Source organism: Stigmatopora nigra, chromosome 12 (genome assembly GCF_051989575.1).
Source record: "Stigmatopora nigra isolate UIUO_SnigA chromosome 12, RoL_Snig_1.1, whole genome shotgun sequence".
In the NCBI taxonomy this organism is placed as follows: domain Eukaryota; kingdom Metazoa; phylum Chordata; class Actinopteri; order Syngnathiformes; family Syngnathidae; genus Stigmatopora; species Stigmatopora nigra.
In genome coordinates this window covers 7,572,444-7,599,445 of record NC_135519.1, presented here as the reverse complement: position 1 = coordinate 7,599,445, position 27,002 = coordinate 7,572,444, and the positions used below count along the sequence as shown (strand labels likewise).

General features: G+C 39.7%; 1 long non-coding RNA gene across 3 annotated transcripts in view; it reads left to right on the top strand.

Moving 5' to 3' along the window:
* Positions 1-27,002, top strand: part of LOC144204954 (uncharacterized) — an 80,488-nt gene that overhangs the window by 34,079 nt on the left and 19,407 nt on the right. For 2 of the 3 annotated variants that reach the window (XR_013327970.1, XR_013327969.1), the window contains exons 4-5: positions 17,669-17,737; positions 17,869-17,951. This is a non-coding gene — a long non-coding RNA (uncharacterized LOC144204954). Of the gene's footprint in view, positions 1-14,656; positions 14,760-17,668; positions 17,738-17,868; positions 17,952-27,002 lie in introns of those variants that run through there. The other variant, XR_013327968.1, reaches the window with a different exon arrangement.

Here is a 27,002-nt window from a genome sequence, read left to right as displayed (position 1 = left end):
GATCTAGGTGGAACCCGAATTCCTTTAAACATTCACATTTCATTATTTAGCTTGAGGAGGCTATTTTTATCCACTTTCCAATCACATGTACAGTCAAATGGCACAGCCTCTTGTGATTAAACCTATATATACACACACCAGTCTGTGTTATGCCCTGTCGAGAACTAGGTGGTAAGCGCTTGGTGCAAGCATCATGTTTGGTACATGATTGGATATGATGACGGAGGGTGAACTTAGGCAGCAGCTGTCACTCTGTTTCGGTGACAGTCAAACAACACATCTACTGATACAACTCACCAATACCCTGATGTCCACATGTAGGTCAAAGTAGGAATGTAGTTTGTCAAGTGAATGCACCAACATGGGAAGTCTACCAATAAGTGTCGTTTTTGAACTTTTTAAAAGAAAACCCAGGTAACTCATGCAGCTCGAAATGGAAAAAATAACTTGAAACTTATGACCTATGATTTAACCTATGTATGTAATATATACTGTATGATTTGCAAGAAAATTTGGAGCATTTACTATTCAGCCCCTCGGATAACTCTACAGAGACCTTCCTTTAAGACCATGGCTTTAATTCAAAATCCCCACGATTGCTCCCTTGGAGCTTCGAGTACTTTTTTTCTGTGTTCTACCAAACTGGCAAAGCGTACACTTGCACTCACAAATTAAGTGGCAAGACGAATTTGCTGGCGGGTGAAAACAGAGTTGCTCCCAAGTTGAAGTACACATTTTTTCACTTAATTTCTTCTGACAAAGTGGAAATGCAATGCCATTGTGATTTTTTTTTTTTTTTGTCAGTTAAATTTTCATATGCAGAAGTCAGGTTTTTTTGGATATGCTATAGGCAGTGAATGGTGGGAACGCAAGGGGTTGGAAGAGAGGATATGTGGAGCAATAAGGTCCGCTAACAGCATTAAGAGTTGATGGGCCAACAAGTGTTCCGACTATGAATGGATATGAATCTCACCCAAGCATGGTGACCTACGACTTTTGCCCAAAAGCCCTGGGGGATGCAGAGCAGTTATTGTCTTCATCTTTTTCCCAAACGTCTCTTGACCTGCTCTGTCTTCAATCTGAAGTAGCCCAATAGATCCATTTATTTCATTGCTGGATGTCTGAACATAAACTCCTTTTCTCCTAATATCTATTCACGCTGTTGTTCCCACCCATTCATGAACTATGAACAGAGCCGTCAATTCATTTGCCGGACATGACTGTATTGTGTTAGAATGTGAGGATGAGAAAAAAGAGACTGACTGCCTGTCCTTTTGAATGATGTCAAGAAATGGCGGATATCTATGAGGTCACAATGAATGAGAGAGGATTGGGAAAGCGAGATCAACTAGTTGCTCTGTGTTGCGGAATATTCGGACCCTTCAGGACATGGATAGTGCAGTTGAAAAGGTCTGCATGCTTAATTTAACTGCCAACCATCTGCCACTGTATATTGCTTCACATATTTACATTTTACATGAATGTAAAAATATCTCATCTTTCCTCAACCATTGTTTAACTAAGGGATATTGAATGTTTTCATTGTATGTCAGCAATATGACCCTTCTGGTTATATGTGGAAACTATAACAGAAAAAAAAATACATTCTGAATTCTGGCTGCGTTAATGAAGATTGAAGACATCCCAAACTTTCCCCCAGTCAGCACTAGATCACATTTCGATTTTTATAATGGACTAAATGGTTTTTCAGCCAAAATAAGATGAGGTGAAGTGTGACGAGAGATGCATCATCAGGCATTATTTGCCAATGGGAAGAATGAATGGGGAAAGAAAATCTATTTTGAGATTGTGAATGGCTTTCGATTAGTATTCAAAGCAATCATAAGGGATTCGATCATTTTTTTATTGTCAGGGTGTGGTGACGGGTTAATTTTACGGGCTCAGCAATGTTGTGGAGATCAGCGTGTGTGACGTAATTCATTGGACATCTGTGCTGCGATGACAGACAAGACACAACGGCCTTACATACGCAGACATGCGTAAATTGAGAGGGATTTTGACAGTCTCTCAACATGTTCAAACGACATTTGGCAAAACTAAATTACTTTATTGTTTTATTTATTACCATGTGATTGTAGACAAATGGACTGAATGACTTTGACTGCTAAACTCACTCATATTAATAGTGGAAGGATGAAAAGAACTATGATGGTCATCTATCTGTCTACAGAACTAAAAGAGTTAACTATAGACAAAACTGCACTAAAATAAATATATAAGAGTAGCAAAATGTAGACGAAAAAAAACATAGCTTCCTTCCCCTACTGACCTGTGCCGATCTGGGACTCAGAGACTCTGTACTAATGAGACGAAATGAGGCTGGAGCCATTCTGTGAAGAGGTCAAAGCGTGAAAAAAGTCAGCCATGTTGCTGTTAAAAATACCATTTGCAGAACATGCAATCCAGTTTCACAAACGGTCTCATCAGTGATAGAGTATTGGAAACACCAAAACCTCTAAATCTGGTAACTTTGTATTGCCCAAGGCTAGACAAACAAAGAATACATTATTCAACAAGTCTGCCATTCTACCTGTCAGTAACTAATAGCTGGGTTCTGACATGGATGTGCTGATTAAAGCAATGGGGGATGCAGCGGCTTATGTAAGGCAGAAGGGAGGTCAAGCAATACTGACATAGGACAGGCCTTAGTTTTACTCAGCATGGGGCAGAAATGTACTGGCCGTGACTCATGGGGTGATTGGGAGTCCGGTGGGGTGGAGGATAGGGGGGTAGGTCGAGCAGATTGAAAGAAGTTTATTTGCCTGTGGGTTATATAGGCTTCCTTCAAAAACAAACAGAAGTAATTTTGTTTGCCGCATGTTTTAGCAGCTGTGACCTCTCATATGACTAAAGCTTGACCTCATCCATGCAACCTTGGGGGAATTTAGCTTCTTAAATGACCAGTAATGAATGGCTTTCTTTTTTGTCCTGGTACAATTTTACTTCATGAGAAAATACTGCAAAGACTAGGCAAAGTGTTCAGGAGGTAGCACATAATAGTGGAAGGTAATGCTGTTGTTAGTACGTGTACATTCTGTCATACAGATGGAAGGGGCAAGATGGAAATGCCAGCAGTTTGCTCACTGGCCCATCAACCCTCTGGAACATGACCTACTAAGTGTCACACATGAGCAATAAACAAAAACCTCCATTAAGTACCTTCTTAAACAAACTCCGACATTTGCTCTTATTGGTGATGAAGGAATTTGACGTTTTGGGATGCATTTGGTGGAAGGGGTTTTCGTCCCACGGCAAAAGTTGCACACTCAAAGAGCAACAAGCACTAGACATCTCATTTAAAGGCTAAAGCTGTACTTGGACCAGACAATTTCCATGACTAAATGACAAAGATGATTGCACTGTTGCCATAGAGATTAAGTACAACAAAATATTGTGCTTGAAAATTCAAGACAAAGTTTAGCAACAGATGTTTAGTGACCACAAACTAGTCGTGATTTTTGGAAAAATATGACATTTAAGATTGTCCGAATTTATAATAAAAACATCAAATATTCATCCCTGTTCATTATTAGCCAAATAGAATTAGCCCATCCTAGAACACACTGCACAAGTACTATTCTACTAACATTATGGATCTAGACAGAAGGTTAAAAGTAAGCATGACTGGCATTAATCAGTCAACATATGCCTTGTATGTACTCCTAAAATTAACCAATAAAATAAGTTACGAGTGACTGTAACTTTGTACACAAGTAAATGCATGTAGACATAAACTATAATACATAGCCGGCTAATTATTTTACTGTAGATAGCTGTGGGCACAATATAATTGCCTTTTTCCTTTGCCTTTGTTCTGCTTCCTTCTTCTAATACTGTTTAATTAAATTTTGAGTGGCATCCCCCACCCTGTATCCCCTTAGTTCCCAAACACATCTTGGCAGCTTTCTCGCATTAAAGCATAGAGACGATGAAGAGAGAGTGAGTGACTGAACAGTGGGTGAATTCATGGTAGCATTGCTCTGCTTCTTATCAGTTTCCTCAGTCAGTGAATGCAACCTTTCAGACAAGATCCAATGCTGACTAAAAACCTGAATAAACTCATTTCAAGTTTACATGCAGTGATCAATTATGGGTCTGCCATGAACAATAGGATGAAGAAATCTCATTTAAAAACATCAACCAATCACTGCCACATATAATCGCTCCACAGTTCTTAAAAACACTATCCCACAAAAATAGAATTTCCCAAAACACAATGAAGCCAATATGGTTTTGAAGTTCCTGATACTCTTGCGGAATCTTTATTAATGCTGATTTATCCAAATCACAGAAACCCATACTTAGTGGCCTGTCCATAATGACTGGGCTTCAGTGCAGCTATGCACTGGTAAGAAACAAGTAAAATTGGAGGGATATTATAAATTATTTGTGGTGCAGGGAGCCCCCATCTTCTTATGTGTGTGTATTATTATAGTATATTAAATTGTAATAGAAAGCTTGAAGGACTGTCATTAATGGAAAAGTGTCTTGCTGTCAGCCCAACGTTGGTCTTGAGACGACGGGAACTAAAACCAGGTCATTCTGCCACAGAATCATTACAGTTGGGTGCAGTGGTTATGGACAGAGTTGGGGGGCATTGAGAATGCCAGACCCCGTCTCAACCACCTACCCCACTATAATCCTTCCAAAACCAAAGTTTCCCTTCCATGCTCGGTCCATGGAAAAAAAAGGCTCCCCGTTGTTTTTTGGGTAGAGCAGGAAAAACTTGAGGAGAAAACAAAATACTTCTGCCATGAATTGGAAATAGGACAGAAATGTGATGGATGTTATTGTTATGTCCTTTTCTCTAAACTATTTTGTACTTGTCAAAGCAATCGCCACTCACCTGGAGTTTAACATAGACATAGCAGATGTTAATTAGGCAAACGAACAAAAAAAATGCAGTGTTAGAGTGCTCTTTTGATTTGGTAAATAGACTTGCATTTGTGTGTGTTTTTGTATGCTTGGCAAAATAAGATGTTCCCAAATCATCTTTTTCTTCACCATCTTCAGTTTTTCATTCATGTTCACTCCTGTAGGCATGATGAGACAAAAGACTGAGCCAAGTGAAATCCTTAAATCTTGATCCCTTTCAGTCAAACCCCCTCGAGCCCACCCATTCACCCAACACTACCCATGACCTGTTACTCTTCCATCCTCAGTCATTTATAAAAATCCCTGCTGGGACTTGAATAATAGCCCTAAATTTCCACATGAAGAAAGACGCCAACAGCGATATTCTCTCCCCTGGCAAAGTTTACTTGTTTTCTAGCTGTGAGAAAAGTTGGTGGAGCTGTAGTTATGAATATTCATACTACTGTCTTCCTTGTCAATCAGTCAAAAAGCGCTGAGGAGGGAATTTTCCATTGGCTAAGTCACTGGACCTTTGTTAATTTAGATTCCAAATGTTTCTTAAAGTAGCTCTAAATTTGAGTTACTAACAAGCAAACTACAACAATGCACACTTTTCAACTTTAGCGGTTCCTCCTTTTAAAACCTAAGTATGTGGTATTTTTTGTTCTTGGTGGTGATTGTGATCTTTATCTAAAGTGGGCTTGGCCTTGGAACTAGGAGCTGAAAAGGGAGGAATAGCAAATAATGAGAAAAAGAATGGTTAAGGAGACAGTCTGGAAAAGAGCTCTGCTGGACACCTCTCTTGGAGGCATAATTCCAGCTATTCACAAATGGATTCAAATGCAAATGCAGAAGAGAAGATTCTGTGGAAATCCAACTTTTATGTGACAAGGGATAATATAGGATGAGGCCAGAAGTGTGCAAAATGCAGCTGTTATATTGAAGCCAAAATGAAGGGAAATAATAAGATACATTTTTGAGACAAGGCCCCAATAAACCAGACATAATTTTCACCCACTACAGCCTTTGGCCATGAGTCACTAAGAGCCGCAGCTAGAGCAGATGGTTTTACCATTGATGACTAAATTTAAAATAAAAAACAAGGTCAAAATTAAGCAACAATTTAGTTAGAAAGTAAACTCTTACAAACTGCGGTGAAGAAGGTTAAACTTTATTTTTCCCCAGTGAGTTTGTCTTTTTAGGGTTTATTTTATCAAAAATACAATTTTATTCATTGTATTCACCACATTCACGTAAAACAATCAACTGTGGTGTCTTTAGAGCCAATCATTGCTAATTTCACACTATTTCTTCCACCCTGTGTTATATTATCCACTTCCTCTTTGGTACCAATGTGGAGGACTTGTCCTCTGGTGGACAAAGAAGTTACTGAGACAGACAGTCAGTCAGTAACAGAACTAGTGTGCATTAAGACTAATTGATGCAATCATAATAAAAGTCCAGTAAATCCCCACCATTAGCTTTTTAGGAATAGGAAACTGAGGCTGGCTTTTATCACTCCTTATCCCCGCTGTTTTCCATACTGTGGCATGTCATCACACAGAGACGCTTTTCTTGCAGTTATTTTCAATTGAGCATTTTCATTTCATTTTCATCGATTCTTCACTGTGCTTTACGTTGTCTTCTTCTTTACACATCTTACACTGGACATGGTGTCATTCCATTACCTCAGGGGGAATTCCCTTATTTTCTGGTCACACTGGATGGGCCTGAATAGAGCCGGCTAGGATGAGAGCACAGAGTGGAGGTTGTGTGGGAGCAGGGTTCCTATAATGGCCAATGAAAGGCTGTTTTGTTGGACTCCTGCTGTTTGACAGTGGAGTTATGCTCCCAGGACTCATCTTCATCCAGCCACACCCACTCTGCCTTTCATATGGTAAGGGTTCCCTAATGGCTTTAACACTTGCCCAATTTCTTCTGCACTGCCGAGCAACCAACAGGACTACCCGCCCAGCCGTAACTGCCCCCGCTCTGCCATGGCAACGGTCCACTTCCAGAGCTACCCAGGCAACTGCTTTTACTCCAATGGACCTGCCCCAACAACTGCTTTTGACTCCCAATCAGTTCAGGTTCATTTCTGACTCTCTCTAGAGAGGCTAGAGAGAAAGAGTAGAAAAGGACGGGCTGAGATGTGTGCTTCTTATAATGCAGTAACCACACATTGGAAAATACACACAGTTTACTCTTAAAAGTTGTTGATATTGTGATGTTTGGCATGGGGGGGCTATTTCAGGTGACTTCTTTTTTTTAAAGCAATTCTTGCTGACTTACTTCCTCATGCTTTTCATTTTTTTACCTCTGTCAAAAGTAATGATCACTAGAAAAGATTTTATGCTGGTACCAAGTAGTAAGTCAATATGAGTGAATAGAAAAATGTCTGGGGGTGAATAGGTGACAATGAGACTCAAATGAGCAATGTATGAGATTAGGTTACATTGTAAACACCAAGTATTTTTTGTAGCTGTGGAACGGCTTTGCATCATAGAAAACTGGGATTATTGGCTCCCCAAATACTGCATTTCAATGAAAAAAACCCTTTTTCACATCAGGTTTATTTTCCATTTCCAACCTTTCTAGCGACAATGACTATGTTACTCTAGACACAACAAAGAACATGATTTCGGGTGTCAAGAAAAGGCACTCACTCGGAAAGGCAAAGAATCATTGTGGCGCCTCAGTGGACCTAATGTGTTGAGTTGTAGAGCTGAAAGACAGCTTCCTTTTCACGAATTGTCTACTTGAATTACAGAAAAAAACATGAAAACAATGGCAACTGCTCCCCAAGCAACCGAAAAGCCATTAGACAAACAAAGGATCTTATATTTTAAAAGTTAATGATTTTTTAGGTTGTTAATTTGGTGTTTCTGTACAGTTGATCAGCTGTTTTTACCACATTGTGTTGCATCAAAACATCGCGTAGCAGACAAGAATTAGTTGTTCTTAGGTTTTTTTTAATTGTTTCTAGCAAGATATTTTTTCCGTATTTTCCGCACTACAAAGTGCACCTAATAGCCTCCAATTTTTTAAAAGATGATTATGCGCCTTATAATCCGGTGCGCCTTATATATGAACCAATTTTAAAATGGTTATCACGATAAAATAAAAAATAAATCAGTTGATGTCAGTCGATAGGGTACATCATCCTCTACAGGTCTTGCAATTGCGGTAAGCAGACCGCGACTTCATTTTCCCCCATGCGCGATTCATGCTGGGATACATAGTTCTTTTGTCAATACACCAAGTATGAAGGTTGTTGTTAAAAGATAAACCGTGTCATGAAAATACTAATACATTACCCTGGAGAAAATAATAAAACAGTTGCTTATTCATTTTGGGAGTGAAGGTGCGCCTTATAGTTTGGAAAATACGGTAGTTGAAAATCCCACACAATGCAAAACAGAAGAAAAAAACATTTAATAGTTGTTATTCTTTTAAGTCACTGCTCAGTAATGCAATGAAGTTGTGGTCACATCTGATCCAACTCGCTTATTTCCCGATTGTGAGTCAGCAGTGAGGTCGTGAATGAGTCAGTGTGTGGGGGACTTAACATGTGGGTGTAAACCCTGTGGTTGGGAGTATGACTCAGGGGCTATTTAATAGCCCCTGGATGTTTATGTGAGCCGCAGGAGGGTGAGGGTGTGTTCCTGATGCTAAATTGTGATTGGCTAATATCAAGGGAAGAGCCAGAGACCATAAAGATTCTGGTCACAATGAAATAAAATAATTGTTATGTGGATAAATGAGAGCGCAAACATTTTGCCTTAAAACTTTCATTCCAATAATGTCACCATAAATAGCTTAATCTCTGACATAATTGTGTGACACAGCAAATGAATGATGAAATTTGTAAGTAAGCACTTTAACCCTCTCAGTCGAGTAACTATAATAATTTCTTTAAATTGGTCATTTGAATAAAAATATTTTTACCCTTTTTAGGGCAGGTATCTAGTTTGGCCATTTAAAATTAAAATTTAAATAAGAGTATTTATTTATTTATTGCCTTATATAGTTTAGAAATTATAAACAATGAATGCTTATTACGTTGCCATTGACCCGTCTAATGTTATCAATGGTAGTTAAAGGCTTGCCCTACAAGAGAGAAGTCATAATTCGTGCATGAAAGAGTTAAATATCAGCCTTGTCTTTTTGTTGTTTCTTCAAACAATTCAATTTAATACGGAAATTAACAAGGGATTGTTCTTGAAATGTCCATTGGCCACGTTAGTGGTCCATTGAAACACACGCACACACAAACACGCACAGCAGCAGCCAGAATGATTAGTCACGGAGTACCGTTCCCTCGCTGCGTTTATCAATTAACACTGCAAACGTGGGAAAGAGAAGTATAAAAAAATCCAAGAGGATTAAAAGAGAGATTGGCAGCAACACATGCTGTCTGACTCTTTCCACATTCTGTTACTTTCCTCTCTTCGCCTTCCTCTCTCCGCATGTTTTTGTCTGTCTTCTTCTCACTTGCCCATCTGTCCTTGCGTTCAAATCCCGTCTCAGGCCACTTGTCAAAGGTTGTAGGGCCTTAAGTTAATCCTATTAAGTTATTGGAAATTCTTGATAACGTTTTTCTTTAAAAATGAATACAATTAGCCTTAATTTATATCCTAAAGCTTTGTTAAAGCGTCACCCTTTGATTTTATGAAGCAGGTTAATGTAATGCACCGGTGTTTAAAAAATGTTTAGTTCCCATGTTGCCCACTCCGACATCCACACCATGGGAAAGACTTTCCCTGTAACGTCAACAAGAATAACATCTCCATGTTTAGCCCTCAGAAGTCGTTCTTTTGGTGAGATGTAGTCTGACCAAGACTGTGAGAATGTTGTGAGGTTTTAGCTTCACTGTTGTAACCATTATGGATCTCTCAGACCCCACATGGATCCAGCTGTTTGTTCAAGCCCAACTAAGCTCTTGGTATTAGTACTAATTTGACCCACAGAGGGCCAATTGAGACTGAGCGGAATGTCAGGATGAGATCAGTGGTGCAAATGATGGTTTGAAAGGCAGAGTAATGAAATGTATATGCTGGGACAAAAATCCTTCAATCTGAATTTCATTATAATTTTGCTAATGATACACTGTTTATTTTTGTAAATGTGGTGGTATATCAAACAGACAGCCTTTGTTGGTTCAGAAAACAATGTGTCTCAAGAGCTTGTTGTTCTGACTGCTGCTTTGTTGGAGATGGAGGGTCATGCATACTGATGTATTTTAAATTTGCCCTCATTTTTATGCACTCACAATGCTGGGGATTAATCCTTTCTCTCTCTCTCACTCAATCTCTCTCGCTCTCTATCACTCTCACAAGCCCCACGCTCTTAAAATGTTCATACCATGTTCTGAAGAAGTTTAAGAACAAATCTGTTTAATGTGCCTGTCTGGAAAAGTTTTGTACACTACTGTCATTATCCATAAATAAGGAAAAGTGGGAACAGTGGTCAGCCAAAATGTCTTCAAGAATGGAATCACAGCTCATCCAGGATGTCACAAAAAAATCTCAAATGACATGCAAAGAACAGCAGGCCTCAGTTGAAATTAGTTTTAACGACGCAAGACAGACATTGGGCAAAATGGCATTCACGGAAGACTCTACAAAAACAACGGTTGGCAAAAATAGAACATAAAAGTCACTGCTTTGATACTTCAGGACCTGGACGAGTTCAGGTCCTTACTAAAATCTTGAATCCTTTTATCCATGTGAAAATTCTGCATTTAAACATCTGGGTATTGGTTTAGGATGATAATGCATTGCATTTTCAAAGCCTCACACAAGTCCATCCTCTAAGTTTGTGTGCAAAAAGGAGTTGAACTATTATGTTAGCCTCATGCACGGTACTGTAAGTCTTCCTCCGTGCATCCAGGTTAGAGTCTACAACGTTGATAACAAATAATGAGAGCATAAATTGGCCTGAGATACGAAGCACAGGCAGCATTCCTTATGGGTAGAGTATCCCATTTCCCTTTGAAGAATGAAAACACACTGATAAGGAAAAGTAGGGATGTGTGTATTGAGAGCAATTGCGGTGATGATACCATAATATGGCAGTTTTCCAAATTCATCACACATTGGTTGCTAGATATTAAAATTGTTTAATAAAAGGTTAACCAAGTCAAAATGAAAAGATGCTTTAAAGAGGACAGGAGGGACACAGTAGAAAATTATTAAGAAAGAATCAGGAGTGTAGGAAGAGGGGGGTGTCTTTCCTGTGTGTTGATAAAGCAGGACAGGAAGGAAGCCTCCAGGAGGACCAGTAAAATCCACTTTCTGTGCCAGAGCCATTACAGCTGTATTGTTCTCCATCAGCTGTCTTTGGACTCTGTCTTCATTATCTTGCTGCTTTTGTCCCGGGAGCTTCAAGTGATGAGCCCCATTGACATGACAGCACATACTCAGGCATGCTTATGCAACCCCCCTAAGACATAAACGTACATGCACCTAATAGCAACCATGATCAGAATCTTTCCGCTGTTGATCAACATTAAAATAGTTGAAGCAGGACAGATGGACAATATTGTGACATTTCCCCGTTTAAAAAAATGCACCTTATAATGCAATGACCATGTAAAAGACAGGAAACAAATGATCATTTTTTTTCTTTTGGCACATTTAGGTGTTTAAGGGACAAGGGTGTGTTTGAAGGACACACTGTGCATATGAGTCAGTCCATAAAAGTTTAATGTATACTAAACACTGCCACACAGGCTCGTGTCCTTTTCAGCCTGCAATTTTTGGTAACTCGAGCAAAGTTTCTTGAAAGTTTATGTGGTGCAAAATTTCAAACCGCAGCTTGTCACAACATCCTTCTCATTGTCGGGCCCCACATGACTCGGAACCAGACTAACAAAATTTGAATGTTTCTTACTATTCATTTTGTTTTTGGAGGGAAAAAAAGAACACCCTCTTGGAAAGCCACTGAGATTGCTTGCTTTGGAAAGGAAGTATAAACGTGGGAGCATTTCATACATTCTTTCCTCCCTAGCTTCTATCTCTACTGTATTTCTATCAGTCAACTAATAGACTACACGGTCCTGATGTTTTCCGTGTGGCCATAAATAAGTCGGTCCCCGCTCTAACTTTATGGAATCCAGATCTTCTTGATCCCTTCCATGTGTTGCCCATGAGCTACAGCCCTGAACTTTGACCTAAGAGCCCTTGGCTTAGTTATCTCCAGCCCTAGAGAGGCAGTTAATGTACGTGCGTGTAATGGGTGGAGTTCATCCAGGGTTGATTTTTTTTTTGTTTCCCCCCCCACTCCCTGTGTATTAACTTACCTTCCATCTACATTTTCTGGCTATTTATTACACACACACGCACATACTGAAGCACTTCACTTAGCTCAAGTACATCAGATTTAGAAGGTTTTTTTTCTCATGAAACATGAGAATATATATATTTTTTGTGGGTAATATGACTGCATCCAGGCCCTGAAGCAGCAAAGCAGTCCTCCTTAGTCATGTTGGTATCTGCACTTTTTTCTCCCCTAATTTAGTAGTGTTTACCAAATAAAGATTGGGTTCATCTGCATACACATCAATGGACTAATCGTGACCAATCAGATAAAAGGATTGTGTGTTATCTACAGTATTTTTAAAAGAGGAGGGAAGCCAGTACTGTTTCCATGTCCACAGAACACAATCACAAATGGCTTGCCTACACATTCGAACAAGTGACTAGATCCTTGCCCTGTTCTCAGGGGGGACAAGGGGCTAGAACTCAAAGGTCATATTTACTCTTTCTTCACGCTAATTAAACTCCATTACCAGAGAGAATGGGGGTGAACTCAAAACATAAAGGTGCATATCTGCCCTACCGGTAGATGAATATGTGCCTGACTGTATCAAGTCACACAAACAAAACAGTATATTGCATCACTGTAGACTGACATACAGAGATAGTATACACAGACACATAAATATTCTCTGTAAGCTTGTAAAGACTCCCTTTTTTTCGTGCAACGGCCCCTTCGCCCATCCCGCACTGCTGCAGACCCTTGGTCCAGAGAAAGCCCTCTTTGTGTCAGTACGGAGTTGACCATCCGCTTCGGCACTTTTGGCTCCTCCTCAAGCATTGGCTGACCCACAGATCCCAGAAGCAGGCCAAGCCTTGCTCCTCTGTAGTTCATCCCGGACAAAGAGCCTCCACACTGGTTTGACTACTCACTCAACTCCCTCCTCTGTTCTCATCTCCTCCATCTCAACAGTTCACCCTGTCATTTAATTTGATGTCAATACCTTCCATTAATCCAAATGAAATTTGCCCTACTAATGCCTGATTTCCTATTGAATTATGTAATTTGACATTCAATTATTAAGTAGAACACTGTCAAGAAATATTTATTTGAGATGGGGTGGCTTTTCCTTCACTCGTGCTTTTCTTGGAAATTGTCTTCTTTTGAAAAAATAAGCATGCGGTTGGAAGAAAATTATGAAGAGTTTCAAGTTGGAATTGTATGGACATGTTCTTTTTTGAATCATTGGACATTATTTGAATTTAAAACAAAGTGAACAATAGTGGTGCCCCACCAAATTGTGTACGGAGGATAATGATATATTGCAAAGATTTTTTCATTTATTGTCCATTTCTCGCCATGTTATGGATGAATATTGATTACAAATGGCATTTTTGGGGGAAGAAAAGGTTTACTGAGAGCAAAACCTTGTTTATCATTAATTTTATGTTCATTATGTACATTCATTTTATCTCTTAACTCCAAATCCAAATTGGACAGCTGAACTGAAGTTTCTACTGTAATTCAATCTTTTCAAATGGGTTAATTTAATGAAATTGAATTTATTTTTTTTAAAAGGTCAAACATTAAAAAATATTATGACTTAAATCGTTTGCAAAGAGATAAGACATTGTTTTGATCCCCGACTTTTGTTCCTCATTTTAAATTACTTTCGAACCCTTTCAGTGACATTGACCATCATGTCCAATCATAAAAGTTATTTTGAATGAGGAAGTTGCGGTTGCGCTGAATAGCCAAGTATGAAGGACATTCCTTAGTCCATAACTTTTTCACATGATGGTAGACATCCAATTATTTGGCTCTTTCCATCCTTCTTTGAATTTAAGACTTTATCACCAATAAACATCCAATCCATTTGGAGCTGGAAGGTAGCGGTAAATCGCGAACGTTCCCTTGTTAATGCAAGCTTTCTCAGATCAAATTGATTGGATGTCTAATGTTGACAATGGCCGCCATTGAGTTAAAAGCAACTTGCAGTCACATCGGCCCTGTAAACAAAAGTCGCCTGTCTGACTTGTACGCTACATTAACAGTGTTAGTAAAAAACCTCCAGGTTGAGAAGCCTGTATAGACAAGAATTTTGCCATGGGGACCATGCGGCATGCAGTGTCTGTCAATCTGCCTAAACCAGGTTTTTTTGGGTTTTTTTTAAATGCCTTCTGGGTCATCATTACTCATCAGGTCAACAAGGACTTGCAAGTTGTCCTATTTCATGAATTAACCTGCCAGGTCGTCTTATTTTGCCTATACATATAATTTAAGTTACAAAATCAGGCATGTTTATCTAAACCTACTAGAGAGTAAAAGTTGAATGCAAAACACTACTAATAATAATCTGCTATTCTTAACAGACACCCACTTGGTAATTCATCTTCACTATTTGTATTATATGTGCATGTTCTATCACTTAGATATGTGGTTCCAGATGGTAATTAGATGGATGATTTGAAAACACATGCTTTCGTTGTGCTTGCAGTCAAGTCAGCATAAGAAAAGAGACCAAGCCCACACGCACAAATGAGAACAAAATAAATGTTTCCAAAGCTGGAAAGACAACCTGGTTATCCCATTTCAACTGCTCAAAAGGAGGAAGAACAAAAAAAGTGTGTAATCTCTCTATCTACTTTTGAATGAGTAGAGTTTACAGTCTTAATTGAGTCACAGATGTATGTTTTCAATGTTTAAGTAGCGCTTTGTATGTACATTTTTCAGGGAATGTTTTCCACTCTGCTATTATGCAATATTATATCAGAGGTGGGTGTTTTAATTGGGATTGCACACCTGGATTGGACTGTATTTAATGGCGTTCATGCAATAACTTGCATTTTCTTTTATAGAGTGAATATCCCCTAGTGTAGGTCTCATTGAGCTCTTCTCCACTCAGAGGAAATTGGCTCTTTTAACTGCCTAAAATCCAGTCTGAAATTGCTGCACCACAATTATTGAGGCAAAGCAATAATTAGTCCGCCATTAGTGTGAGGAGTGCCACACCTTTGGCGGGTGTTATAGCAGGTGTGTGTTCTTCCCCTTCAGCTCTATTTGTTGCATTCTGCTTCAGCTAACTATGACTTGCCCTTCATTATTCTGCATGATTTACAAGCATGCGCTCCCACCCACAAAAATAGCCTATAGACATGCTCATGTCACATCAGTAACCATATACTGAAGTTCCCTCGAGCAATAGGTTAATGTCAACCACCTCCAGATGCAAGGAGGCTAAGGTGCAATTTCCCCTACCTCATTCATCACTGTTAAGAAGTGCAGCTAAAATGAGTGACAGCCACATTAAATGTATACCCAGCTGACAGGAGGGTGAACAACAAAAGCACAGGTATCAGACATGTGGCCAGATAGCCAGATCTGTAAATCTTGTTTAGTGACTTTGTATTTTCTGCTATAATCATATTTAAATTACATCGTCCTCAATGAAGCATTTAGGACTCCGGAAATCGGTAAAAATGAATAAGACATATAGCGCCGTCAATGGCAGCCATCGCGTTAAATATTCAACCCTTTTGCATGACAGGAATGTGAAGTGATTAAAAAAGAAAGGACAAACAGGTAAAACCACCCAAGTCACTTTGAAAACTACTATCTCTCTTTTGAGGGCTGAAATCTTGCTCCCAGAGCTCTGTACATCTGGTTTGGTCATTTGTTATTATCAATGCATCACACACAGGCAGGAGAAAACACTCAACTCACGCGTGTACATGCACGCTCGTTTGCAAGTTGTCTAAGCATGCACACACATACACACACAACTGTCCAGATTGAGCCTAGGCCGTGTGAAGGCATGGAAAATCTCCCCTTACAATCACAATTCCACACAATCATTCAAGTTGTAATGCCTGTCAGAAATGGCTGTCAGAGGATATAGTCAGGACTCGTTACGCTCCATTGTCAAAAAAGATAGGGGCCCCATAGGCTACACCTGCACATCTATTCTCTGTTTCACCAAACAGGTTCTCTCACCCATCACATTGGCCTTTTCAACAAGCAGGCCTGCTTTCCGTACCCACTAAAAAGCGGTCCAAAATGGAGGGAGGATGTGGGGGATGACAGAAGAGGAGAAAAATACACAAAAATGTGATTCAAGCTATGCAAAAAGTACACTTCCATCCACTCCCAGGTTCAAAAAGCACAATAAATCTCACTGCCGATTAAGAATAAAATACTGTCTTCTATGCTTTGATTCAGAAATTTGTCAGGCAGTCTCCTGTGTCTTCTGCGACTGGAACAAGAATTACATGTAGAAAGTTTGGTACTTAAACAGAGCACAGTAATCGTCACTTGTTGTTATGGTCGACCTTTTTTCGTTCATACTTGAATGCATGCTAATCATTTATACATGGCTGTACGTTTATGGGGTCACCCTATATACAGTGCTTATGTGTATTGTCCAGGTCAAGTAAAGACTTGGAAATGGGCGTGGCCTACGTGGTTTCCCTTGGGTCACTTGCTTCACAGCAACATTCCGTCATATTCTCTCATTTGGGGGCCATTAGAAAGGAAATAGGGCCTCTGGCGGTCCACCCCTTCTGCTTTTCTCCAAACTACCCCCATGCTACGTATCCAGTCTTTATCCCTGATCCGCCCTGTTCACCTTCCCCGTGTTTTCACAGTGTTAACGATCAAGTCATGGCCCCAAGTGTTCCGGGGACAATCGGGTCGACTGCTAGTGTTGATTGTGATGGATGGGGGGGCTCGTACTAGGGCCAGTATATAGTACGTTTATTCATCTGTTTGCTCTCCTCTGTTTTGTAAGTTAAGGATGAGCAAGACTCTATTGAAGATGGGTACCAGACCTTGTGGTCATTTTTTTTAATCTCAATCCACCTTTTTTGGCATTTGGGGGATTCCACAGGCATTAAATAGCAGTCTTTTTGCAAGCCATTGATTAAATAATAAACTTGCCACTTCATGCATGAAACCATTCATGCCTCAGCAGTAAGTCACAGTCAAGGGAGAATTATGTTCCATCAAGAATCAAAACGTGTGAGTCCAAATTTTCTCAATGGGGACCAAAGATGTCACCAGGATTTATAGACAGTGCAGTATGTGTTTTGGGTGTGGCTTACCGAGAAAATGACTTAACAAAGAATGAGCGCATTTTGACGGAAAACATTATGGAATATAAAAGAAAAAAAATCAGGTCAACCAATTAGCATACAAAATGTGTGTGCATTCTTTTCATTAGAAAACAAAAGAGAAAAGAGTTTGTATTTTTACAAATTAAAATCAGACCTACAAATGAATGTTTCTTTTGAATTCTCTTAAGAAATGCAAACTTCATTTTCCAGTCAAAGACTCTTCTTCTGTCTCCTGAATGGACCTTTTCCCTTTTGAATGACTAATAAGACATCTGTTTGCATGCATGTGATCGAGACAACCATAAAAATATGTCATGGGGCACAGGTCAATGTAGCCTGAAAAAAAATCTCTTTGGTTAAACAATAAATCTGATAATAAATTTAATTTAAAATCACTCAGTATATATATTCATTTTTTGCAGGCCAGTGCTAAACAAGTCACAAACATGGCATCTGAAACCACTGCTCGAGAAGACGTGGCTTGAGGCAAGGTAATGAAATCTTTTCATACGAGGCTAGTTTTACCTGTGTTTGCTGACCACTTAGGGCCATTGGCGGCTTATGGACCATTTGCTTATCTTTAGGGTGAGTAATGTGTGTTTCTGTGTGTCTGTGGTTGCAGCCAGGCCCTGCTTGAAGTCATCAATCATTACAACCTGAGGGCTGGAGGACTGTGTATGTGTGTCAAGCGAAAACGACAGACAGGTAAGCGATTCATTTAACGCATGTGTGCTTGTGTAGGGGGGGGGGGTTGTGAGTAAAACTGGAGGTAGGTTGTCATCCTCATTTGTTGAATACGGTTTAGCACAGGAAAACAAGCTGGTGGCATGAAGTGCTTAGTGTACAAGCAGATAATACAAATACAGTATGTAAGATTGCTGGTTGTCCATTGATTGACATTGTAGTATATTTGTGGCTACACGACTAGAATTACTATGCAGTTTCTCTGCCTTGCCTAGATTTGTAATACTCATACTCAACTTATTTTGTCATGGTGTTTTCGACTGCGGCTTATTCTTTCTATTCGGTAGTCTGATTTGGCTTTCTACTTTGATGCTGCCGAATACTTTGAATGAATCAAAAGAAGCCGACTTGGTGACATAGCGAAAGAAAGTAGGATCTGATCAGAATCACACCAACAGCTGTGAAGGATAAAGAACCAGAACAGGAGGCGATCTATTTCAGATTTGGACGTAACATCAGAAGGAGGAAACGTTCCAGGTTATTTGGGCTGAGGTGAAGAGTCCCCCTGGAATGGAGTGAATGTGTGATTGTGCGTGTGTTTGTGTGTGATATTATGCAGAGTCCTTACGACTCAACACTCGGTGCTCATGGCGCTGATGTGGGTGGGCGGTGTCTCAAGGTTGGAGTGACAAGTCAGCCACTCAGTGGGCTCTGACAGGAGGCTACCGCTTATCTGCCTGACCTGATGACAGCAACATACAAAGCACAGTCGTGTGTGTGTATGTGTGTCGATTGAATTCACCATTATGTGACATAGTTTAGTTTGACATGAGTCACAATGTCATGGTTGAATCTCTCCGCCACATGTTTCTTTTGTTACGTACCTCATAAACAAATCTACATGTGGTTTCTAGCATGAGTGCTGCTTCTTATTTATACAATTTCCCAGTATGCCACAGCTGTAACACCCACACGCATGCAAAGCCATCCCGCCAAACACACAAACTTTTAACATGCAATTCTTGAAACATCAAACAACACTCTATGCTGTCCAAACTCCCTCCCTTTACTTCTTGGTGTCCCCTCTGACCTTGTCCAGACCTTCCCTGAACACAAACACTTCAGGACCTAACCCTTGACCTCACACCCATACCCAGTACACTGCAAAACATGGGCAAGGCATTCCACTGTCATTTTGCTTGGCAAATGTGGAGCAACACTTCACTTCCTGTGGGTTCTTATCGCTTTCTCTTTACCACCTAAAACTTCAGTCACAGAGAGCTGTCACCAAAATCCAACTCTGCCCCCTTTTCTCATTGGTGCAGATAGTGAGAAAATGCCTCAATTTTTAGGCACCTGGCGGGTGTAGCTTTTTAGACATGAGCACAAATCATTACCTGTTTTCAGATTAGAAAAACAGCAACAACAAGGGTCTATGGCATGCAAAACGATGAAGCATTCTATAGGGAACTCTATTTGTAACCCTAACCTCAAATGCGTTCCCATCAACGAGGCGTCTGGCAGAAGCTCATGGAACCAAGAGAGATGGCCAATCATTTTTAAGCACAATATAACAAATGACCCGATTAATGACCCGTAGTGAATAACCAGGTTTATTTAAAAAATTAAAAAAAACAATCGAACTCACACTATAATCGCGCCATATATTGTTTTACCACAAACACTATTTTCAACGGGATTTCCGAGGCAATCCTGTCTCTTGCGACTTGGTGGTGACGCGGTCCTAAACCAACAAAGTACCGCGTATATAATCAAGCTTACTGCTCTGCGCAAAACTATTTTAGGAGGCTATAGCTTAACATATAAAAGTACATTATGCAAATTATTTTGCATCGTTCTACTGGTTTTATTGTGGTTCTCCTGTGATATGTTCCTTTCAAACCAAAGGTATTTAATCCTCAGTATTTGAAACGGCAACCTTATAGTTTGTGGGTCAATCCCATCCATATAAAGTTTTATTTTGAGAAAGACGCAATCAAATCTGCCATATAACTTGTCTATCATAAATGCACTGGCAAAACACACCAACTTCGTTTGCCTATGCGAAACAAATTGTATTCTGTATTTACATTTCTGCAACCCTGCAATCCCCACGAGTTCTGCGGGGGTCTGCAGGGCGCCGGAGATGGCCAACCTTCTGTTCCCATGGTCTTTAACTATAGGCTTGAGCTGCAAATGACCACCTTAAGTCTGCCTCGACGGCCTTGCGTGGCGGCAAGCATCCTAACAGACCAATGATCGTCAAGCTAGTGACAGATGCGTGCCGTGATTGGTGGGAGCCGTAATTCAGGCTGTAATTTGCAAAGTGGAAATGTAGGTGACTAAGGGTTTTCCATGTGTGTCTGTGCGCGTGTGGAGAAGAGATGTGGTTGACGGCCACATGAGAGGACAACATACTCATTTGCAGCCTTCTGTTTTTCATCTCTTCCTCCTGACTCTAGCATAACGTCTTATGAGTTTATATGTATGACACTAGTTATTACATCATTTCCTTTATTCATTGTCAATCTATTGACTTGGGCTGGAGTCTGTTACGTGAGCATGTGTTAATTACTGTGCGTTTGGTGCTGTAATCGCAGTTAAGAATTCAAGGCACGGACGTAGAATGCTTTTTTTTATATGGATACGTGTGTCTGATTCCCGTGGTGTTAAGCTATGAAGAGGTACACTTTCGTTCAGGAGGAAACGGGGGTTAGAAAATCGGAAGCGACATTATCATTTTTATAGTGGTGGCAGCCAGATAGCTGGCCAGCTGTGGTGCTGAGAGACTGGCTTCAAAGCGCACACACACTTACACACATGCAAAAGCCAGTTCTCCACCTGTTTCTCTTTCACAATCGATAGCTTTGATGCTTGGAAACGCCAGCGTGATGGCAGTGAACGGGGGCATTAGGATACAGGGCTACATGACCCGGGGGACCCACGGGTGTCAAGGACTTTGATCCTTGTTACGGGGCTACATGTAGATTACCGGTCTCTGGAGGGGTACAACAACCCTTAAATCACCCCTCCTTCGATGATCTTATCCCAGGCCCTGAATTCTCCTTTATCCACCGCTTCATTCACAGCTCCACTAGTGATCCTTTGGGACAGGTGAACCAGAAACCAAACCCAGATGCTCTCACGGTCCAACAATGCTGATTATTTCTAAGTTGGAGCATTTATTGGTGGTTTAAGCCAAAATACACCAATGAATCATATTTTGCTATCACAAAAGTCTATTTGTGTGTGCATTTATAGCAGCATTTGACATACGTGTCTACATTAAATATTACTAATTTTGCTAGGATTTCATTCAAATATGATCAAATAACCATTGATTTTTTTTTTTTATTATTCAAGTTGAATCGAATTAAGGCCAAATTTGTAAAAGCAATGCATCGTATAGTTGTTGAAAAAAAAATCGAAACTGCTTGGTTCATACAAAGTTGAAATATGTTAACGGGGTGACTAAAGAGCCCCGACGCATTTTTAGCAACAAAATAAAAGTCAAAATAAGAGGGAGCTTTAAGATTTAAGGTCAAAACAAAATGTGCCTCTTTGTTGTGGGGTTGTAGTTTCAGTGAGCGCAAGTGGAAGAGCAAGATGAAAAGCGATTGCGACAGAGCGAAAGGCAGAATGAAATAAAGTTCAGCATGAAGAGGACGGCACTAGGCACAGAGCAGTCATTGTCAGGGTGGCCTGGATACCATTTTAATGAAGGAGCCACTATGCTCACACAAAGTATAAACTTCCACAATGATTAACACTCTACAAATATGCTCAAACAATACCAAAGCTTTTGGCAAACTTTGACACAAACAAATAGACTTTGATGCCAGCAAATTCCAGCAAATCCCTGCAGGTACATGAGCTCTGAACTACAAATACAGTATCCAACTGGTTACATATTTTATAAATCAGTTGTGCAGCACAAATACCTTGCAAACAAACTACGTTTAAATATTTAGCCTTATATGAGTTAACATCTATAGTCAAATGATGGTCATCCAGATTTGATACATTGAGGGATTTTGGTTTCTTGACTTTTTTTGCTGTCACTGGACATTTTCTGCTTGTTCATTCTGAAGTTTGTTTCAGCAGATATACAGTATAAAGTGTACTGTATATGTTGTTTAAGTACCTTTTTTAATATCCTTATGACTTTGGATTATTTTGTTATTTACTTAACTGCCATTGACAGTCATAGATTTCTAATCCATTTTAAGTGGAAAAGCCGTAATCATGTTTCACGGCCAATGATTGGGATGGCCTCTGAAAATGACGTGATTGTGCCCAATTTTCAATTATGTGAAATTGGGGTCATCACTCCTGAGGAATAATGAGCCTTTTTTTTGTATTTGAGTCATTTGGATGACACTTAACTTACCACGTTTTTTTTTTCCCATTATTTTGGCCATTGCATAATTACAATGATGTGATGATTTAGGCTCACCATTGTTTATTATGCTAAGAAAGTCAGTTACGCTAGTGGCTGGAATCACGTTGTTGCAGCAGCTGCCCCGTGAAGGTTATGTGTACACTGCAGACTGGGCGAAACAGGCATGAATGAGAGTATGGACATGGACGTCCATATGCGAACACACATATCCGCCATGAACCCTACAAACTCGCTCATAAATCAAAAGCCAAATGTTTTTCGTGCATGCCCAAAATAATATGGAAGATTGGAGGAGAGTGATTTTAATCTAAAATTGGAAGGCAGCCCTGGTGGCTTTTTCTATATATTTTCTTCTCTTCCTAGAAATGGATTTTTCCATAATGAGCAGGCAATTTTAAAATTGAACCATGAAATGACCCCCTTAGTTGGCAGTCAAGTGAAATAGGAGCTCTGATCAGGTTTGATCTTTTCCGCCATGAGCCCACCAAATGCTTAACATACAGGAAGCACAACATTCTTATGGTGACATGTCCAGATGCATATGAGTGACTGTCCTTTTGAATCAGTATTCTACCCTTAACTATGATGTAAACCTGCAAGCCAGATGTCACCCATGCAACGTACAATACAATCAAGTTTGCTTTTAAGGCCAGAAGTAAATCCTTATGAGAAGAAGCTTGAGAAATCTTCTATGTCACTGCCCCACTGTATCAAATTCACTCTTTCCCGCTTTCTCACATGCTTTATTCCGCTCATCTTATTTTTTTCTTTCTTTTTATCTCCCCCTCACTTACATAGCACATAATGTCTTGTGCAGCTGTCTTTCCAGGGCAGGTGGTGCGAGGGTGATATGATGAAGAGGTGAAAGAGAAGCGGAGGGAGGAAGAAGGGAAATTGAGTAGGGGGGGTTACGCAAAGGGGAAGTAAATCTTTGGGGTTCACTGCTACTGGAGTTGAATTCCTTCACACCAGTTGCTGAAAGGTTCCCGGCATATGTGAGAACGAATGCATAGGCAAACATATACACAACAGACATAAGTGACGATTACTTCCTGTCAGCTTTGCCCAATCCCCCTGAGGTTTAAAAATGTCAATCCCCGGAATGTACAAGGAAACGGGCCCTTTAACTCGGTCAAGTTTTTTCCCTTCATTTTATTGCTATTGAATCTTTACGCTTTATTGTCTACCCTTCAAAAGTTAAAACGTATAAGTGTGTGTGTGTGTGTGTGTGTTTGTGTGTGTGTTGGGAGGCAAAAGTACTACAGGAACTGCCAGAAATTATTTGTGCAGTACAGTCATTCAAGAATAAGAACATCATACAATTTTGGTTGTTTTATGTAAAACAGGTGTGATTCTAAGTTCTTAGTTGTTCTCATTCATGTTAACTTTTTTTTGGGACAGTGTTCTCATAAAATATGAAAGATATTGTACCTAATGTGCTTGTAAATGTGCAAATATCACGGCGAAATTATTCACAGAACATTTGGTATTAGAACAGGCTAATGCAGGTAAAATGTTATCCTGTTAACTATCAAAATATTACCGGCATGAATATGCTGTATCAAATGACATGTTTCTGCAATCAATGATCATGTAACAAGTCAGCAACTTTTTACTCACAATCAGATTGTTGTGATTGAGTATAGCTGCAGGGTTCTGCTGTTGTTTGGTGAATCATATTGCAGCATGCTGAAGCAGCTCCATCTGTGGCCGCGGCCTTCATTCCTATGCAGCCACATCAAGGTTTTGTAATACGGGGTGGGGGGGAATATCATTCTGCACCACAGTACAGCCACCACAGCCTTCATATGCAGATCCAACGGAATCTTAAGTTGGAGGATGTGGCTAGCAATCGCTGGCATTGTTTCTCAAACCCAGGGGTCTCAAACTCTCTTTTTTCGCAAGCCACATTTTAGTTACGCTTCTTTCAGAAGTCTATTATTTTGGACAACTCATAGAAATATTTAACTCATTTGGCCGCCTTTTTGCAGTACGAGACGTCCAATTCATTTGGATCCCGCCAAGTTAAAATAAAAACTAAGCTTGCCACGATTAGTTGGCAATCAAATAGGATTTTTGTGCCAATAAACCATCTAAAGACAATGAGTTGACCTCAAAATTGCCCAATCCTTCTTTTGACTCCTTAATAATAATAGTATTATAAAATGCCCAATGATAATTTATTTTCTTGAAAACGGCAAATTGTCTTTTTATCCAATGCAGTTTTAAATAGGAAAAATGTTAATATTCCTCAGTAATAGTTTTTCATGAATATTAGTTTAGTTAACAGTTCCCACAATCCACATTGTTGGGCCAGACAAAATGGTCTGGCAACCCTGATCTGGCCCCCGGGCCGCAGTTTGACCCCATTGGTGGCGAGAATGTATCATGAAAGCTATAGTAATATTGATCAAGTTTATTCTGTGCCTTTTGTTAACGGCTGTTTCGATTACTGTATACTAAAATAAACTCATTGTCTTCATCTCAAGAACAGGAAGAGGCAAATATTGAATTTTAAAAATTTGTTCTTCCCTCCCAGTCAAAATGAATTGGACGTCTTGTCTCATCAATGGCACTCAAACATGAGCATTCAGGGCCAGTCTTCCTAGCTGAAATGAATTGAGCGTGCTGGGTTTGTGTGTGATGAGAAATTTGATATCAACCTCAGTCACTCTCCATCTGGTCAATGACTTGCCTCCAGCCAACAATGGTTTGTATTAGACTGCCCCCTAGCGCTTTCCTGTCTCACGCCACCTCAACACATGCAGTTATCTAACAGGTACTATTAGCACCAAGGGAATCCTGGCTTGAGTGAAATCACCAGATGTGGACACAATAATGACTCTCTAAATCCCCTGTTTCTTGGCTTTGAGATTTTTCCCACACTTTATGTCCTCATGATCAGCTCAATTAGGGAAGCCAAACCGTGCCTGGGGAGTCGGGAAAAACTGTTTAGATATGAGTGTGCATGACTGGTGAAAGATGGAAAAAAGATGTGACATATATTTTGGCACAGGACTATTATATTGATGACTGAGGAGTATATTAATTAGTCGATTTGAGTGACTATTCAGCAATTACAGATGAGTTTGTATGGTCTGGATAATAAACATCACTTATTCATTACATCGATTTCAAAGAAAGTTATGTTTTTTATCTTTGAAAATGGATTCTTGAGCATCAGATGAGCATTTTGTCAGAATTATGCATGGCAGAAAGTCCTTGTCAAGTTAACTTGAAATCATATGAGCATGACTACTAATAGTGTATAAATAGCACTAATATATGCTGCACTAGATGTAGATGCATGCTTTGATCCCCCCCCCCAAAAAAAAAATTCCCCAAAATGTAATTCTTTACATATTTTTCATTTAATTTCAAATGGATTTTTCATATAAATTCCTTCATAAATCGGTTCATGCTATCACATAAGATTGGCAATTTATTTTATTTTTATTTTCCTTTAGCATACCGAAAAATAAACTAAAAAAATAACTTACCTACCTTTTCTTATCTACATGATTTCACTGTTATGACTGGCTTTCTGAGTACATCCATACTTCTGAAGTGGCCCATGATCAAAGCGAGTTATAAACTTGCTTATAAAATGCACCAGCATGTCATCATTTGATTTGCCGCCTCATCCTTATTGGTTCGTGTTCTCGGAACATACAAAAAGTTGTCTTTTTCTTGTATTTGAGAAGATTGTGGCAGTAGAATACTGAATGAGCTGAAGCATTCTGATTCATTTAGATTTTTTATTTTTTTAAACTTGTAAATATACACACATTGCAATAATCCAATCTGTTAAAACTAATGCCCGGATAGTTTTTTCATGTTTGGATATGTTTGGACAGAAGGATTGTAATTCTGGTTGTTTTTTGTCAGATTTCGTGATAATGTTCAATGGCTGTTGAAATTGCTGACTGGTGTAAACAACAGACAAGAACAGTTTCTTTTCAAATATTACTTTTATTCCCTGAACATTTTATCCCCCTATACAAACACATTTGAACTCATTGCCCGCCATTGACGGCTCTAGACACCTGATCAATTTTGCCTAGGAAGACTGGCAGCAATCTACCCCAGCCAAAATGGTTTGGAGATTAAACGCCATCAATGGCAACTAATGATTTAATAGTGGTACTTGGAGACAGAGCCACTACACTACAACATTATCACCCAGGCCCCTCAAACAGCTTGAGTGAGTTATATAAGACTTGGCAGACTCTTCCTCAGCACAGTGTAAGTAAATCACAACATACCATACCATGTGTCTGTAGTAACAGGTATTTGTGTCAGTGTGTCCTACAATCAGAAGGCAGTAGAATATGCAACGCCCTCCAAAATGTGAAGGCAGATGTAACAAGGAAAACAGAAAATATCTACATTGGAAAAGTTCCGCCTTGACGCCAAAGCAATGTTGTGAATCACATTACAAGAGAGGAATCTGGAGGCTGGATGTGTTCTCCACATTTCTGTCAACTGTTCCTCTTGAAGAGGGAGAGAGGTAAAGAGATAAGTGCTTTATTCGCCGTCTGGCCATTAGCCAAGAACATTCTGTTCTGCTTCATTTGAGTGGGAAATCAAGAATATGCAACCCATCCTACTGTGCAGTAACTCTGTGCATGTATCTGGCTGGAGCTGTTGTGAAATCACCAGTTTATCAC